The sequence below is a fragment of the Abramis brama genome (genome assembly GCF_963993115.1).
Source record: "Abramis brama genome assembly, chromosome: 6".
In the NCBI taxonomy this organism is placed as follows: Eukaryota; Metazoa; Chordata; class Actinopteri; order Cypriniformes; family Leuciscidae; genus Abramis; species Abramis brama.
Window position 1 is genome coordinate 41,222,160 of NC_139968.1, and position 17,447 is coordinate 41,239,606.

General features: G+C 40.0%; 1 long non-coding RNA gene across 1 annotated transcript; it reads left to right on the forward strand.

Annotated features, from left to right (window-relative positions):
- The first annotated feature begins 10,100 nt into the window (after positions 1-10,100).
- Positions 10,101-12,717, forward strand: LOC311085500. Its single transcript, XR_014606850.1, has 3 exons — positions 10,101-10,160; positions 11,369-11,470; positions 12,040-12,717. It is a non-coding gene; the product is annotated as an uncharacterized lncRNA (long non-coding RNA).
- Positions 12,718-17,447: the final 4,730 nt, after the last annotated feature.

A 17,447-nucleotide genomic window follows, 5' to 3' on the forward strand; every position in this document is an offset into this window, starting at 1 on the left:
TTTAGCTGTATATGTTGTTTATACCGGAATATATTGAAATAACTAATTGGTATTATTAAAAATAAATAAATAAATAATGTTTTTACAGATTAAGCATCTTTGAAAAAAGTACAAATAAAGCTGTATAGCCTACGGTACACTGCTGAAATATTTAAAATATACATGAAGTTTGTATTCCTCTGAATAAATCATGAGAGACTCTTGAACCTCAGAGTGAGAAACTTTATTGATAAAGGCAAGAAAATACATATGACAAATATACAGCAGTAGTAAAGAGAAATCTGTGTCTCTTTATTATTTTTTTTGTATCTGAGAGAAATATAAACAATAAAGTGACACTGTTAAAATCTGCCACTGAAAGAGAGCACAAACTCAAATAATCATCAGTATTTATTATGAAAAAAACACTAGAAGAACAAAAACACACTTGAAGAACCTTTAAAGTTCAACGTTCTGCTTTAGATTTCGATACTTCCTGAAAAAGATGAACATAAAAAGCCATAAATTAATAAATCTCACAGATAATTATACATGCAAAATCAGACTGTGAGAAATGCCATCCTCAATCATGTACCTGATGTGTGAATATGTGCTTGATCTCGTTCAGCTCTTCTGGATCTGATCTCATAAACCACAATGATGACAGTAGCCACGCCCACCAGAGCAGAGAGGACCAATCGGATCACAGCTTCAGTAGGACCACAACAGTGGACAGAGTCTGAGGAATAAACACATCAAACTGAGATCAGATCAGTCAATAAACACTAATATCAGCGCTGACATCAACTAATATTTCTGAATACACAGAAATATGATCAAATCTAATCAACAATCTTATATTCGGTTCTTATATGATTTGTCATTTCAAACTCTAAAATGATTCAACAATTCAATATGCAAATAGTAAATAAAATAAGAATATTTGAAGGAGAAGAAAAATGAGCTCTACTCACCATAGACAGAAACTCTGAATGCTTTTGTTGAGAAAAATCTTCTTCCTGAAAACATCAGTAGTTTATAATCTCCAGCATGTTCAGGTCTGGTGTTTGTGATGGTCAGAGATCCAGTTTGATTGTCCAGCTTCAGTCTGTCTCTGAATCTCCCATCAAGAACATCATCATATACAGTGATTCTGTCGGCCGTTACATTGATTTCAGCTATTAAAGTGATTTCATCTATAAACCACCACTGAATCACACTAACATTCTTCATTTCAGTAAGATTAGAGTTTAGAGAGACTGAATCTCCCTCCTTCACTGACACTGACTTCACTTCATCTGTCAAACACACAGAGAACAAACAGAAACAGGGTTTGCAAAGATTAATACTGTTAAATCACTTTATAATGGTTTACTAAATTTAATAGTTTAAAATGTACATTAAAAATAAACAATATAAAATAGCAAAGGTTTTTTTTTGTATGAATTCATCTACATTTTTTTCATTAAAAAACAGGTGTAGGGTTTTTGAACTCACCAATGACAGCGAGAATGAAAAACCTCGAGGTATTGTTGATCTGTAGATAATAAACTCCAGCATGTTCAGTTGTGGTGTTTGTGATGGTCAGAGATCCAGTTTGATTGTCCAGCTTCAGTCTGTCTCTGAATCTCCCATCAAGAACATCACCATATACAGTGATTCTGTCGGCCCGTTTATTGATTTCAGCTATTAAAGTGATTTCATCTATAAACCACCACTGAATCACATCATCATCCTTCATTTCAGTAAGAGGAGAGTTTAGAGAGACTGAATCTCCCTCCTTCACAATTACATCTTCAGTAATTGAACCAAACACTCCTGAAGAACAGAGTTTTTCACAGATTAAAGCTTTAAAATCACTTGATGTTGGTTTGATGAAGCTTCACTAAAATACTTTTAATCATGTAAATGTGAAGTGATTAATATTCTGCAGCAGTTGAACTGTACAACACAAAAGATGATGAATGAAAATGAGAAATAGTTAAACAGTTTTATATAATCAAGTGACTTTAATCTCAAATGAGTGTTTTCTCTCAGCAAAATCACACATTATTTGTTTCTATACGAGAATAACAGTGAATGTTAATCCTTTCTGACTAATTTAACCAGTAATTTATCACATCAGAACAGAAACAACTGAAACAGAAAAACACATTTAAAACTCACCATCCAGACGCCACAAACACAAACAGAGCAAAACTAATTTGAGGAACATTTTCTTCATCGGTTCACTGAAAAGCCCACGATAGTAACTCTTAATGTCTGAAACACTCAGATTGATCTGAAAGATAACTGAACTGAGATATTTATCTGGTTGTGTGTGAATCCTCCCCCAACCTCAGCTAGTTTCCGCTCACACATCCGTCTCCTTTAACATCACGGAAATCAACAAGCTTTTGCTGATCTTACATTTTCAAATATGACTGACAGCTCACAGCACTAAATAACACACCAGTAGATACAGATATCTAATCCAATATTTCACTCTTCTGCTGATCTTACGTTTTCAAATGAATTCTGGCCCTGAATGAAAATTAATAGCAGAAGAGTGAAATATTGGATTAGATACCTGTATCTACTGGTGTGTTATTTAGTGCTGTGAGCTGTCAGTCATATTTGGCCTCTGACCTGTGACTCTTATTGACTGTTGATGGATTCACTTTATTTCAGTGTAAAGATGTTTTGTGTGGAGTGGAAGATTGTGAGCTTCTTATTAGCAGGAGAGAAAAAGAAGAAACGCTTCAGACACAAACTACTGGCACACACAGAGACGACAAACATCCAGCAGAAGCTGTTTATCCACCGACAGATCAAACCAGACACACAGATGTTTGTACAGTTAAAATAAAAGAGAAATACCATTGCAGGGTTAATTTTACGCAAAAGCCAGTAAATCACATTTATAATGTGATTTTCATCTGGAGAAACTGAGAAGATTTGACACCAACTGGTAAAAGTGATCTTTGATGTCAATCTTTCTTTTTAAAGCCACATTTCTTACTTGAACCAGTAAGTGTGACCATATTAGCCCGGTTCTGTCAACACTGTTGGATAGAGAGTAGATTTTAGATACATATGTCCAGGTGCACCAGACGGTGTATCTAAAATCTACTCTCTATCCAACATTGCATACATTTTAAATTCCTGCTGATTACTAATACATCCCTGAATGGTTTCGCTCATTAGTACTTGAGCTTTTTTGTCACTTTATAGTCCTTCACATCCACTGCAGTCGCACAGTTCTGGCCAGTTGATAATAACTGGAATATAAAAATACACTGGAGGCGGAAGATCCTTTTCCTATTTAGCGCTAAACACTGGAATAGTCTTCCTAGATTTGTGAAGCAGACACACTCTGTCAGTTTAAATCTAGAGTAAAAACACACATTAACCTGGCATACACAAAACACATTATCACATTCCTATAATTCAAATCCGTTAAAGGATTGTTAGGCTGCATAAATCAGCTCAATGTGATACACACAAAGTATGTACACAATTGTGTTTTTTCCTTTTCTGAATATGTAGGCTATATTGTTATGAGTAAAATTATTGCATATTTTCATATGTTGTGTTGAAATGCTAATTAACAAATGTATATTTACATTTATATGGAGAGAAATGAAGGACTCTTATTTTGACATTCTGGCTGGAGAGTTGCGAACGGAGCAGTGAACTGCGCATGCTTCCTCATATCTGCAGAGGAGCTGTATCAGAGCAGACGCGACTCTCTTGTCTCTTTCTTTGAATCCTGTTTTACAGATATCACAGTAATCTGTCAGCTGGGTCTCCTGAGCCGGGGCCTGCAACAGATTCTTGGGGGCTCGTCCGGGATCCACTCCAGGTGACGCTAGGAGGCGGATCCAGAGATTCCAGGACCGTGGGACAAGGTGGCACTGGGGCTAGAGGCCGGTGGCTGCTGCATCAACGGTGACGACGAGACGAACACAGAGGAACAGACGGCTGTCTTCATCCTGAGGTTAAGGCAGTTTCGGGAAGGACAACAGAGAACGACGTTATGGCAGATCGTACGAGGAAACGCTTGGTGTGGGACATCAGAAAAGACCTGTTCACATTGCCTGCTGATGAACTGTTTCGCATCGCCAAGGTCATCGGGCCAGTACAAGGTAAAGACTCATTTGAACTTGACCTGGAAGACAGTGAGGGTTGTTTCGAGTACATCGATGCCTTCATGTCAAGTGAATCTTTGCTTGAGACTGAGGACCAAGGTATGAGTGAACTGTTGTCATTGCAAGAGACTGTAAAATCAGCAAAACAGATTTGCACTGCGGTATGTACATCTGATGTTGATACAGACACTCACCTTACACATTTGTTACATCCAACCACCACTGATAACACTTATATGACATCACATATTGCACCTGACTCTGGGAGTGTTAAGGGGGCTGTACCTGAAACAAATACAGACATGCGTAAAATGCTTGCAGAATACGAAGAAATAGGCAGAAAAATTCGCCAGTGCATACCCAGAACACTAACTTAACTCACACTGTTGCACAGGGAGATGCCACTGCAGCATCATGTACCAGACTGAGCAGCCCAAAAATGTAGCTCATGATTTCACGTTCCCTATGGGGGGGTTTAAGTATATCCAGCCCCGTGAGTTTAAGATACTTGGAGTCCAGATTGGAGATAACTCGTCAGACATCACATTCAACAATGTCTGCAGGCAAATAGATAGTGCCCTAAAAGAGAACTTCAGTGATGCCGACGTTGTCAGAGGTGTGCTGCAAATTATCAAGCCAGGCATCTTTAAAGATATGCTGATGAACAAAGATGACATGACTGTAGCGGAGCTAAAGGGGTTCTTGCAATCACACTTGGGGGATCGAAATAGCACAGAACTGTTCCAGGAACTGATGTGCACCAAGCAGAGTGAACACGAAACCCCTCAGCAGTTCCTGTACCGAGTCATGGGGTTGAAACAAAAAATACTTTTTGCGGCTAAACAGGCTGATTCAGACAGGAAGTGTATTGCAGCTACGGTGCAGGACGTGTTCTTAAACACTGTTTATCAGGGTCTAAGTCACCGATGTAAAGATATTCGCAGCGATCTGAAACCCTTGCTAGCCGATAGTGATGTCACTGACGATGCTATCCTCAGGCACGTTATGAAAATCACAAGTGACGAGAATGAGAGGCTGCGCCGACTGGGCCCACCAACCAGAGCTAAACCATCCATGGCTAATAGTGCTCAAGTTAACGATGAAGCTGGCGGAGATGTGAAAGCTGCAAAAGGGGTTGCTGCACAAAAGGGGCAGAACGATCAGATTAAGCTTCTTACTGCCAGAATTGATACTCTAACCAGCATGGTAGACGCTATACAACACTCCATGACAGTACGAACTGAGGGTGGCTGCCAATGCTCCTCCAGCCAACAATCGGACGTGTGCGGACGAAGGGCGACAGAGCAAAGGGGCAACCAGTGACCACACAGCAAATGCCCCAACCAGACGTTTCTCCCCCAAAGCCTAAAAAGAGAGAAGTGCTAGGAAAAGAAAACAAGCACCAGAGACAAACAAACAAATCTATAATTGAAGTGAGGTCCAGGAGTCAAGGAGCAGGTGTTCTGGGCCCCTGTAAGACCAAAAATGACAACATAATCAAACTAATCGGAAGCAAGGCACTGACCCAGTGCAACTTGAATGGCTTGACAGTGAGGGCATTACTCGACACAGGTGCCCAAGTCAGCATGGTGAACCGTGAGTGGAAAGAGAAATATCTGCCAAGTGTTGAGGTGAGGCCGCTTCGGGAACTTCTTGGGTGTCTAGATGATCTGAAAGTCTACGCTGTAAATGGAGACCTTATCCCATTTGACGGCTGGGCAGTCATCACCGTCAACCTGCTAGGAAATGAGGACCCAAGTCTATCCATTAATGTCCCATTTCTGGTGAGTAAGATGCCAATTGAGAGACCACTCCTGGGTTTCAACTTAGTAAAAGAACTGATTCAGGGGCAGTCTGAGCAGTTGATGCCAACACTTACCTCACTACTGGCCGGAGCCATTGATATCCCTCACGAAAAGGCGCAAACTTTAGTCAATGTGATCCAAGCTGCTGAAGAAGATAACGGAGACGGACACTTAAAGATTGGTCCAAGAGGAGTAGTTATCCAGGCAGGACAGGTGACTTGGGTGAAGTGCAGAATCCCTTTGAAGATGGCACAGTCTGACATGGTGGCTTTGTTTGAGCCTCATGAAAATAGTGATCTCTTAAGATTCTTGGACATTGGAGAGGGGCTCTTAGAAATAAAACCCAAAAGTGACCCTTGTGTTTCCATACCCATTGGAAATAGCACAGTGGGTGATGTGACCCTGCCACGTGGCACAGTGATTGGAACATTACAGCGGATAGAGAGGATATTAGTGGAGCCTGGAAAAACAAGTGCGCCAAGGCAGACAATGATCCAAGCTGCGACCACTCTAGAGGATGAAGTGAGAACATCATTGTGGCATCCACCCGTCAACCTGGACCACCTTGAAGAAGGCCAACGAGAGGTTGTTCAAAGAATGTTGTATGAGGAGTCAAGTGCCTTCAGCAGAGATGACAATGACATTTGTTTCATACCCAGCTTGCAGATGCCAATCACACTTAGAGACGACATACAGGATATGCCTAGGATACAGGATCTGATAGACACCCTTGGGGGATACTCCTGGTTCAGCATTCTCGACCAAGGCAAAGCGTACCACCAGGGATACATCGCAGAGGGATCCAGACACATGACAGCATTCATCACACCCTGGGGGCTGTATGAGTGGGTCCAGATTCCCTTTGGTTTGTCCAATGCGCCTGCTGCCTTCCAACGCAGTATGGAAGAAATGCTTGACTCTCTCAGGGATGAGTGCTGCATTCCGTATCTAGATGATGTCTTATGTTATGCAAAGTACTTTGAGGAGCATGTGGAGAGTATTCGTAGAGTGTTGAGGGCCCTCCAGTATCACGGTGTAAAGCTGAAACCTGAAAAGTGTGAAATGTTCCGGAGTGAAGTCAGGTACGTCGGACGGCTAGTGTCAGCAGAAGGAGTGCGGATAGATCCTAAGGATCTGGAGGCTGTCTGATCTTTAACCACCAGGACTCCTGAGACAGTGGGTGATGTGAGGAGATTACTTGGGTTCCTCAGCTACTACCGTGCCTTCATTCAAGACTTTTCCAGGACAGCCAAACCCTTATATGAATTACTGCAGGCAAAGCCTGGAACAATACGGGATACTCACAAGAAGAAAGCGAAGGCCCACAAGTTCCCTCCAGAACTCCAGTAGAATGGACCAGGTACCACCAACAGATCCTGGAGGAACTAATTGGTATGTTAGCAAGCCCACCTATACTGGCATATCCGGACTTCAACTTCAAGATTACCCTTCACGCTGTACACTGATGCATCCAAAAGGGGTCTAGGGGCCATCCTCTACCAGCGTCAAGACGGAAGGTTGAGAGTTATAGGATATGGATCCAGAACATTGACAACAACAGAGAGGAACTACAGATTACACAGTGGTAAACTTGAGTTCCTGGCATTGAAGTGGGCGGTGTGTGAGAAGTTCCGGGACTACCTGTTCTATGCCCCACACTTCACAGTGTACACCGACAACAATCCCCTGACATACGTGATGAGTACGGCAAAGCTCAACGCAGTAGGCCATCGGTGGGTCGGGGAGCTGTCTGATTTCCGGTTCGATGTCAAGTATCGGCCAGGGAAGGTCAACATCGACGCAGACACCTTGTCTCGTCTCCCTCTGGACATTGAAGTATACACATCAGAGTGCACGGAAGGGCTACCTGCGGGGGCAATACAAGCAGCATGGGAGAGCAGTCATGTGTCGAAGATGAAGGACGTGGCCTGGGTTGCTGCCCTGTATATGTTCACGGGGGAGAATGAACCACGTCAACTGACCACCTGGTTGCCCACAATAGAACAGGATGAACTGATTCAAGCCCAGAAAGAAGATTCTGTAATCTCTCAAGTGAGACAATGGAAGGAGGAGGGTGTCACCCTCACAAACGAGATGAGAGGAGTTTTGACAGGAACCAACAGAAAGCTGATGTATGAGTGGAATAAGCTACATCTTGAGGGAGGACTCCTATATCGAAGAACGAGGGAGAGAAAACAGCTTGTCTTACCGAGCAAGTACAAAAAGTTGGCACTTGAACACCTCCATGACAAGATGGGACACGTGGGTACAGAGCGAGTATTGAGCCTGGTGAGGGAACGGTTCTACTGGCAATACATGAAAGCAGAATTGGAAGAATATGTGACCAGGAAGTGCCCGTGTATAAAACAGAAGAAACCGACTGTACATGTTCGAGCGCCCATGGGTAGCATCACAACACACTCGCCTATGGAGCTGGTCTGCATTGACTACCTGGCACCTGGAACCGAGCCATGGAGGATATGAATATATCCTGGTCGTCATGGACCATTTCACAAGGTTCGCCCAAGCCTACCCAACCAAGAACAAGTCAGGGCGGACTGCAGCTGAACGCTTGTTCCAAGATTACATTCCGCGCTTTGGATACCCGGCCAAGTTACATCACGACCAGGGCCGTGAGTTTGAGAATGAGCTTTTTCGCACTCTTCAACAGTTCGCTGGAATTGGCCACTCTCGAACGTCGCCATACCATCCCCAAGGAAACCCAGTCGAGAGGTTCAATCGGACCCTACTACAGATGTTGAGGACACTGGCAGACAAAGAAAAAGAAAAGTGGAAAGAGCACTTACCTCAAATCGTGCATGCCTACAATTGTACACGGCACGAGTCCACTGGATATTCTCCCTTTTACCTGTTGTACGGATGGCATCCTCACCTTCCAGTAGACCTGATCTTCGGCCTGGTGGAGCCAATGGATGGAGTCACTCCAAAAAGATATGCAAATCAGTGGGCGGCACGGATGGCTGAGGCATACAAGATTGTTGAAGGAAACAGTCGCCAAGCAAGTGGGAGAGGGAAGGCTCAATATGACCGAAAGGTGATAAGTGGGAGACCGAGTGCTTGTCAGAAACCTAGGAGAACGAGGAGGTCCAGGGAAGTTACGATCCTACTGGGAAAAGATGGTCTATGTGGTGAAGGGGCAGGTGTCTGATAACCCAGTTTATGTAGTCTCCCCTGAAAATGGGGACAAAAAGAAAACTTGGACATTGCACCGGAATCTACTACTACTGGTGAATGACTTACCTGTGGAGGCTCCCGCGACGGCATTCCAATCGACAAAACCTGAAAGACAGAAAAAGACAAGAGGTCAGTCACCCAACAGAGAAAACACCAGAGACCAAGTCAGTGACGTGACAGACTCAGATGAGGAAAGTAGTGGAGGAGGATACTGGCTGAGAAACCCAGTTAGCTGGACAGAACCAATGAATAGCCACCCACCTGAGCGAGCATCTGTAAAAGAAGAGTTCAATCAAACACAAAGAAGGGAAGTATCAAGAATACTGGAAAAGTCACCAGAAAGAGAAGTGAATACTTACCTGGTACCACCTGTGGAGGATGATGTGGACGAGGAGAGGGAAACAGCTGCTTGTGTTGAGCCAGAGGGAGTAGCAAGAGAGGCTGAAAGTCCAAGTGTGGGGGATGAAACTGCAGTTAGAAGGTCTACAAGAGAGAAAAGGCCACGACAGATCTACACTTATGACACTTTATGTCAGCCTGTGCTACAGCAATACCAAACACTCAATGCAGTGACAGCATATCCGATCACACATGTACCTGTCTGGGGTATAAATAGTTACTTACCACAAATTAGTTATACCAATCCATACACTCCCCACACATACATGCCTTACAATTTTACTGTGCCTGTGTGTTGATTGCACATATAGGAGGTAAGAGGTAGACCACTGGAGCTTTTCTTATTTTGTCAGGGAAAGTGTGATACACACAAAGTATGTACACAATTGTGTTTTTTTTTCCTTTTCTGAATATGTAGGCTATATTGTTATGAGTAAAATTATTGCATATTTCCATATGTTGAGTTGAAATGCTAATTAACAAATGTATATTTACATTTATATGGAGAGAAATGAAGGACTCTTATTTTGACATTCTGGCTGGTGAGTTGCGAACGGAGCAGTGAACTGCGCATGCTTCCTCATATCTGCAGAGGAGCTGTATCAGAGCAGACGCGACTCTCTTGTCTCTTTCTTTGAATCCTGTTTTACAGGTAAAAATATGGATATACAAAAGAGAAACCCTTAAAATATATAACAGCAATTGCACTATTACCATGTTTGGTGAACGAATGGAGAATGTAAAATGTTAAATGTGTTTATATGATGACGTTTTGTTCGTCTTGATGTATGCTCTCTATAACGTGAAGAAAATAAGTTAAGTTATGCTCCAGTGGTCATTACCCACATAGCAAACAGACTTGGCCCAAATGTGGCCTCATCATGGCACTGCTGGCGTGTTGCCGGCACTGGCATGCATCATGTCAGCCAACTGTGGGCCATGCGTGGCAATGATGGCACTGCATGCATGACGGCAGACAACATTTGGGCCGATTGTGCATGGGAGGTGTGTGGCCCAGATCAGTGTAGCGATTATGGGCCATACTTTGTGTACTGGACAATTATAAGTATTTAGACCGCTACTATATATTCAAGGATTGCCCCCCCACCACCACCAGTTTAAAGTGTTGTCCATGGATGGTGCAGTTATCAAAACTACGAAAGAGATGTAATGATTTTAATAATGAATAACAATAATAATATGAATTGACTTATGAGTCAGTGAAAAAAGCTATGTCCAGAAAAAATGATAAATAATTAATAAATGAAGAGTTCAGATGCAAAAACCTCTAAATGCCATCTGAAATTTTCTTCTAGAATAATCATTTTTATCAAGCTCGTATATTTAAGTTCAATAATTTCACTTAAATGGCAATTAATAGGTAATTTTCATTGCCATTTAAGTGAAATTACTGAACTTAAATATACAAGCTTCATAAAAATGATCATTCTAGGAGGAAATTTCAGATGGCATTTAGAGGTTTTTGCATCTGAACTCTTCAAATATATCATTTAGTTTTCAGCAGTGTTCACAAAATTCAATAATCATTTAAAAATTCCAAAATCCATTTGACCTGAACAAAATATACATTTTCCTAACATGACAATTGAGTTACATTTTTTTTTTATGAATTTCTAATAATAAAAAACTTAATTCACATACAAAATAGTCTGTTTTCCATACTCTTTAGTTTAAGGACCACAAAATCATGTTAAAACTTACTATATATATATATATATATATATATATATATATATATATATATATATATATATATTCTAAATAACAGTTTATTTAAAAATATGTACAGTTAACTGTGCAGTGAACTTGTTTATTTTGGTGCGATCTCCACGGTAACAGCAGCTTTCTGGTTGGTGGATGAGGATCACGTGATTGCGTCGTTTGAAATTTCTCCCGCTGTCTGAAGGGTGAAGACGTCTGTCTGACAACCGAACCGTTCAGGTAAGTGAAGCTATTTTGTGCACGACCCTATTTTTTTTTTTTACAGTCTATATATTGTGTACGACCTAACATTAGATGTAATACATACAGCAGATATGCAACCACATGGGTTCTCTTTTGCACTCATGCCGAAACAGATCAAGCCTGCGATGTGTAACTTACAGCTCTCTTATTTTTTTTTTGTATTTTTATTTAAGCTTAACCTCGATTAAAAATCGACCGTGGCGGGTACGAAGTTTATTTTATGTAATGGCAATCTTTAAAAAATAGAAGAACATCTCTTTTTTAAATACCTGAATTCAAACTCGGATGTCACTCTGTTCTTTAATTGAAGTGAACTTTTGCCTATGGTAGCTGATTCACTGCCCTGAACTTGAGAACGCGAGTACAGACTGACGCGACCGGGGTGCGATTGACCGGCCTACGGGTCATTCAATAGTGCCACATTAAGCAATCATTTCCTGTATAAAATGTAACCGAAGCAACCTTATTTTAATTTGTTACCTAAATTTATTTACAGTTGGTGGATAAATATTTGTATTTATTAATTTTATTATTTTGTCTTTTAGCTGCTGTGAGGAAAAAATCGTGCCACTGATCAGGAGATAGAAGCAACAATACAAAGATGGCTTAAGCTTGAGATGGAGTAAGACAGCAACATAGTATCAGCCCAGATCTGGCCCAGATCTGGTTCATGTGGATTTCACACGGTCCAGATGTGGGCCGGATCTGGGCCGACACTATGTTGCTTTCTGGCGAGAGCGCTTGAGGAGAAAAGAGGGGCTGCAGAGCTGTACTTCACTTCCTGAGGACAGTCCTAAATAGCATCACTTTCTCCCTCACACATACAAACATTCTTATGTGCAAATTTGTTTTAAGTAATTTTTTTAATTTGCTCTATGTTTGTTGTGAGTAAAATTACATTATATGTTTAAATTTCAGTGCTAGATTCATTGATAGATTCATTTACCGGTAGTTAGAATTGAAAAAATGGTGTACATAGTTGGCTGTTCAGGCAACTAAAATAGTGTTCACAAATTCAAGCCATTTTTTTTTTGGCTTGTGCATTACTACAATAAGTAAACTACTGTTTAAGACAGACCAGAACATTTTGAAATCAAATGCACTTTGAGGTGGTTATAAGATGTTAAGCTTTGAATGTACTGGAAAAAAAAAAAAGGAAATAATAATAATTTATTATTATTGGCTTGTGCCTATTGTTAAATAAACTATTTTTCAGAATTGAATTTTCTTGTGCCTTATTTATTTACATGGTTTGGGTAAGATTATGCTGGGTTATGGCTCAGTTTTGGGTTTTCTGGTTAAAGGGTGGTGTCGATATGGTTACCCACATAGCACATTTTTTTCTGGCCCAGCTCTGGGCCACACAATCACTTTTCCCTCGGCCCAAGTACCGCAAAGAATGACGGCCCTGAAGTGGCCCAGAACTGGATTAGAGACAAGGGGCACACATGGGCCATAACTGGCCCGAATCTCAGCCAGTTAGTCACCCTTAACTGGCCCTGAACTGGGCCAAAACAGGTTTTATTATTGGTACCGTATGGCTGAGAATTGGTACCAATAATAAAACCTGTTTTGGCCCAGTTCAGGGCCAGTTAAGGGTGACTAACTGGCTGAGATTCGGGCCAGTTATGGCCCATGTGTGACCCTTGTCTCTAATCCAGTTCTGGGCCACTTCAGGGCCGTCATTCTTTGCGGTACTTGGGCCGAGGGAAAAGTGATTGTGTGGCCCGGAGCTGGGCCAGAAAAAGTTTGCTATGTGGGTATAATCGAACTAGTATTGTATTAATAGTTGTTTGATCATAAAAAAGTTTGTTTGCTCGTGTTAATGAGTGAATAGGTAGAGTTAAGTGTATCTTTGAAGCTCACTCTGTGATCACATTTGCCGCGCTTGCCAGTCACGTGACCAGGCACTGAGGGAAGCATAGAAAGTTACTGAATCTCTCTGTATTCATTATAATCCATTCCTGTGGAGGTAAAAGAGTGAATTGTGTTTCACAACTGTTTTAAAAAGCAAGTGCCTTTTGGAAAACAGTCTTTCCCAGTATATATGAAGTAAATTCATATTAAATATCATTGTGTTAATGTATATTTCTATTACTGTTAATAAAATATAATACATATATAAGTTAAAGCACCAATATGTAACAATTTTGTAATAAAATTTCCGAAAATAACTTGCACAGTGTGATATATTTCCTCCAGTTGTGTACTTACAATATCTCAAAAGTCTCCAAAGATTTTTTATATCAGAGAAATTCCGATTTTAAATAACTGTCTGTCCCGGAAAAGAAATGTCGCCTCTCAGTGACGCAATGTCCGCACTATCCTTTCTGGTGTGGACCATGTGATATTCCACCACACCGGAATATCACATTATCAAATTCGGAAGTAGTGGTTATAGCGTTATAGCCATAGACTGTATGGTTATCGTTGTTATGGATCACGATTACTCTTTGGCGAGTATTGAAGTGCCAACAAAAAGAAAGCGTCCATATTCGGATACACGCAGACTGTGTGACAAACGGAGGAATAAAACCCGGAAAAATATCGGCCAGGCGTTTTCGAGATGGAGAGAGCTGCGCAGGTGTAACACAGGTTAGAATTCAGATATTTAAGAAACAGAAAGAAAATAATATAATTTTCAAATAATTATATTTCTAATAAAATACTGAAAGTATTAAACAAAAAGCTGAATAACGTCATTGCAGTTTAAAATAATAAATTGATAAAATGACTAAATGCCTAATTAACATATTCAGTCTGGACGGAGATTGCGCGTGACGTCATTGAGACGAGACGCGAAAGCAACGAGAGACGCACACATTGCTGATCGCGAGAGGAAAGAAAGCTAAGATTAATCTGAGGCAAATATCTAAATAATCCTTTCTAATATTCGAATAATATGATGTATAATATGTTGCAGACCTATTATTTAACTATATTGGGTTATTTTTAGAACGTGATTGTTGATATTGCCGCTGCTGATTGTTGATTGAGAACCCCTGTGAAATCCAATGTGGGTTAAAAGCATATGAACCCCGGATTTGGTGAGTTTCTTAGTAATATTGGTTCAACTTACTGAAAACTGAATGTTATAATTGTTTATTTAAGTTCTGAAGTAGTTTTATGTTTGTAATAGTTTCTGAAGGAGTGTGAAATGTGATGTAATATTCCAATTAAGCACTTACATGCTATATTGTGCATAATTACATATTCTGGTATGTTTTATATATGCTGAATATGAGAGAAAAGGGTTTTTGAATACTATTTTCATATAGATCGATAGATGATTGATGAATGTGTAGTGTGTGTATATTGTGTTGTTCTAAAGGAAATGGTGTGTAAATGTTTTTGAAACTTAAGACGCTGTTTGTATGAACAGGTCAGGTTTTTTTTTGGTGTGATTGGATCAAACCCTTCATACCGTGAGATGGCGAGCCTCCCAACTGAACCGCTGTGAATTTGAGAAGTGCGGACGGAGTAATCCTGTGCGTTCCAATGGATTAGTGCTTCTACTGATCAGGTGGAATCCAGTTCGTTGCATATTTCTGATCGGTAGGATCGGACTTTTCTTTAAGCGATCATTTTGCACCATTGACTGTTGAAACAAAGCTTTCATCTACACCAAGAGACTTTTGCACACACTAACATATTTTTCCACTTTGAAAGACAAAGAAACATTAATTTATACACAGACTGAGAAGTTATTGACTGTTATATTGTTGGAATTGTTTTCAAATTGTTTCAAATTGAACTATTGTGATATTGTACTTTTCTTTTCTTATTTCAATTGTTTTAATTTGGGTTTATATTTTCTGTTTTTTTTATATAAAGGTATAAAAAACCTAAAGATAAGAAAAGCTCTTATCAAACTAACAGTTAGTAAAACTAAATATCTATAAACCAAAATAGAAACTAAACAACTAAAATATAAGTCGAATACCTAAAAACAAATAGAAAATAAAGCTATTTATAAACCTATTTAAATAGCGAACAGAGCTCAAAGATACTAAAAAGAAGAACAAGGGATTGAAAAGAACAATTATTTCATTTGTTTTTATTTATTTTTCTTCAATTGTTGTTGTGGTTGTATTACATTTGTTTTTTATTATTATTACTTTTGCACCAACAAAATACATTTGAGTTATTTCTAGCTATTACCTGTGTCCTTGTGTGCCTTGATCACTTACCCTCCTGTAACGAACCTAGTCACTGGTCCAATATCAGGTGCCTAGAGTGACCTGTCCCTGTGTCAAGTAACTCTAAATGCTACACAACAATCTTGGACTTGACAGAAACTCTGCTCTCGCGAGTGTATTGATAAGCAAATCAATTTTTTTTTTTATTGTACAAGTAACGTAATAGTTACAGTAAAGATGATTTTAATAGATATGAATTACACCACATGCCTGTGCATTCTGTCACTGTAGCATTTTTTTTGTGTTTCCCTGCAACACATGCAACTGTCAATAATAGCACTTATAAACAAAGTTATATTGCTCTTTGTACTACGGTAAGGCTTTTTATCACGTGTGGTGACCGAGATTATGGCAGTAGGCTAAAATTAAATACAATCGGATGTATTGTTAAGAAAATATATTTAGTCATTACTTGCAAATGTTCGTTCAAATATACTTTAGAACGATTGGTTTGAACACGTTAAACAACACGGCATTAACCATAAACACGTAAAACTGCACAACATTAACCCAACAAATCATTTGACAAATAGCTGTAAGTTGTAACGGGATAATATAGCATAACATTTCACATTCCTTGCAGTTCATTAATTATGATGACATAAAATAATACGATCAGACATACAGGTAATACAAAAATGAATAAATTACCTCATCCGTGATCATGATTCATTAATTCCATTTAGATACATCGCAAGATTGTGAAAATGCATTAAAAACGACATCTCCCATCGTCACCTCCATCATAGCGTTATCAAGCTTCGCCTTTGTTATTGTTGGAAACTGCGCCCTCTTGTGGTCATTTTTTTACATATTGGAGCTTTAAATGTTAACTAAAGATGGTAAAGTGAAGAAATTAGACTTCTGATTCTGAAAGTGATTTATTTTGATGTTGGTGACAAAAGTGATGTGATGAGACCGACAAAAGAATGTGAATTAATGCTTTAAAAGCAACTGTTGTGCTAAAATTGACTTATTGTGTATAAAAATAAATATAAATATAGTAAATAATAAAATACATATATCTGCAGAGGAGCTGTATCAGAGCAGACGCGACTCTCTTGTCTCTTTCTTTGAATCCTGTTTTACAGATATCACAGTAATCTGTCAGCTGGGTCTCCTGAGCCAGGGCCTGGAACATCAGCCATAACAGAAACACTTTCCATAATATCCAATGTACTTGTAACATCGTTAGAGGAACGGCATCTACGCTAATATTAGTCTGTTGATCTCATTCTTATCCCGAAGTTACTGTAGTCAGCCAGATCTGGTCTGTATCCAGGTCAGATGGTGGATCTGCACATAGAGATGAACACAACAGCCCTGAATGTCAGCAGAGATCGAGACAACTAGATGATCCCTAGAGACAGACCGCCTGTGAAGACCTCGTTGACTAGACCGTCATCGGCACAGATCCTCAGCAAACACCAGAACCAGACCAGATCTCTGCACAGACTCCTATAACAGCTTCATCTCCTCCCTCCTTATGCCGGCATGATGTATCCTGATCTTCAAGCAGAAGGAGCTGGACGAAATATCATAATCACATCATGTTCAGAGGAGAACTGGTCCTCGGCCGAGTCTGGTTTCTCCCAAGAGTTTTTATCTGTTTCTGTCACATGATGGAGTTTGGGTTCCTTGCCGCTGTCGGCTCTGAATACTTAGTTTAGGACACTTAATATTCGGCAATATTATTGACTTGAATGCACTGACACCATTGAATGAGAACTGAACTGAGCTGGATGATGACATCA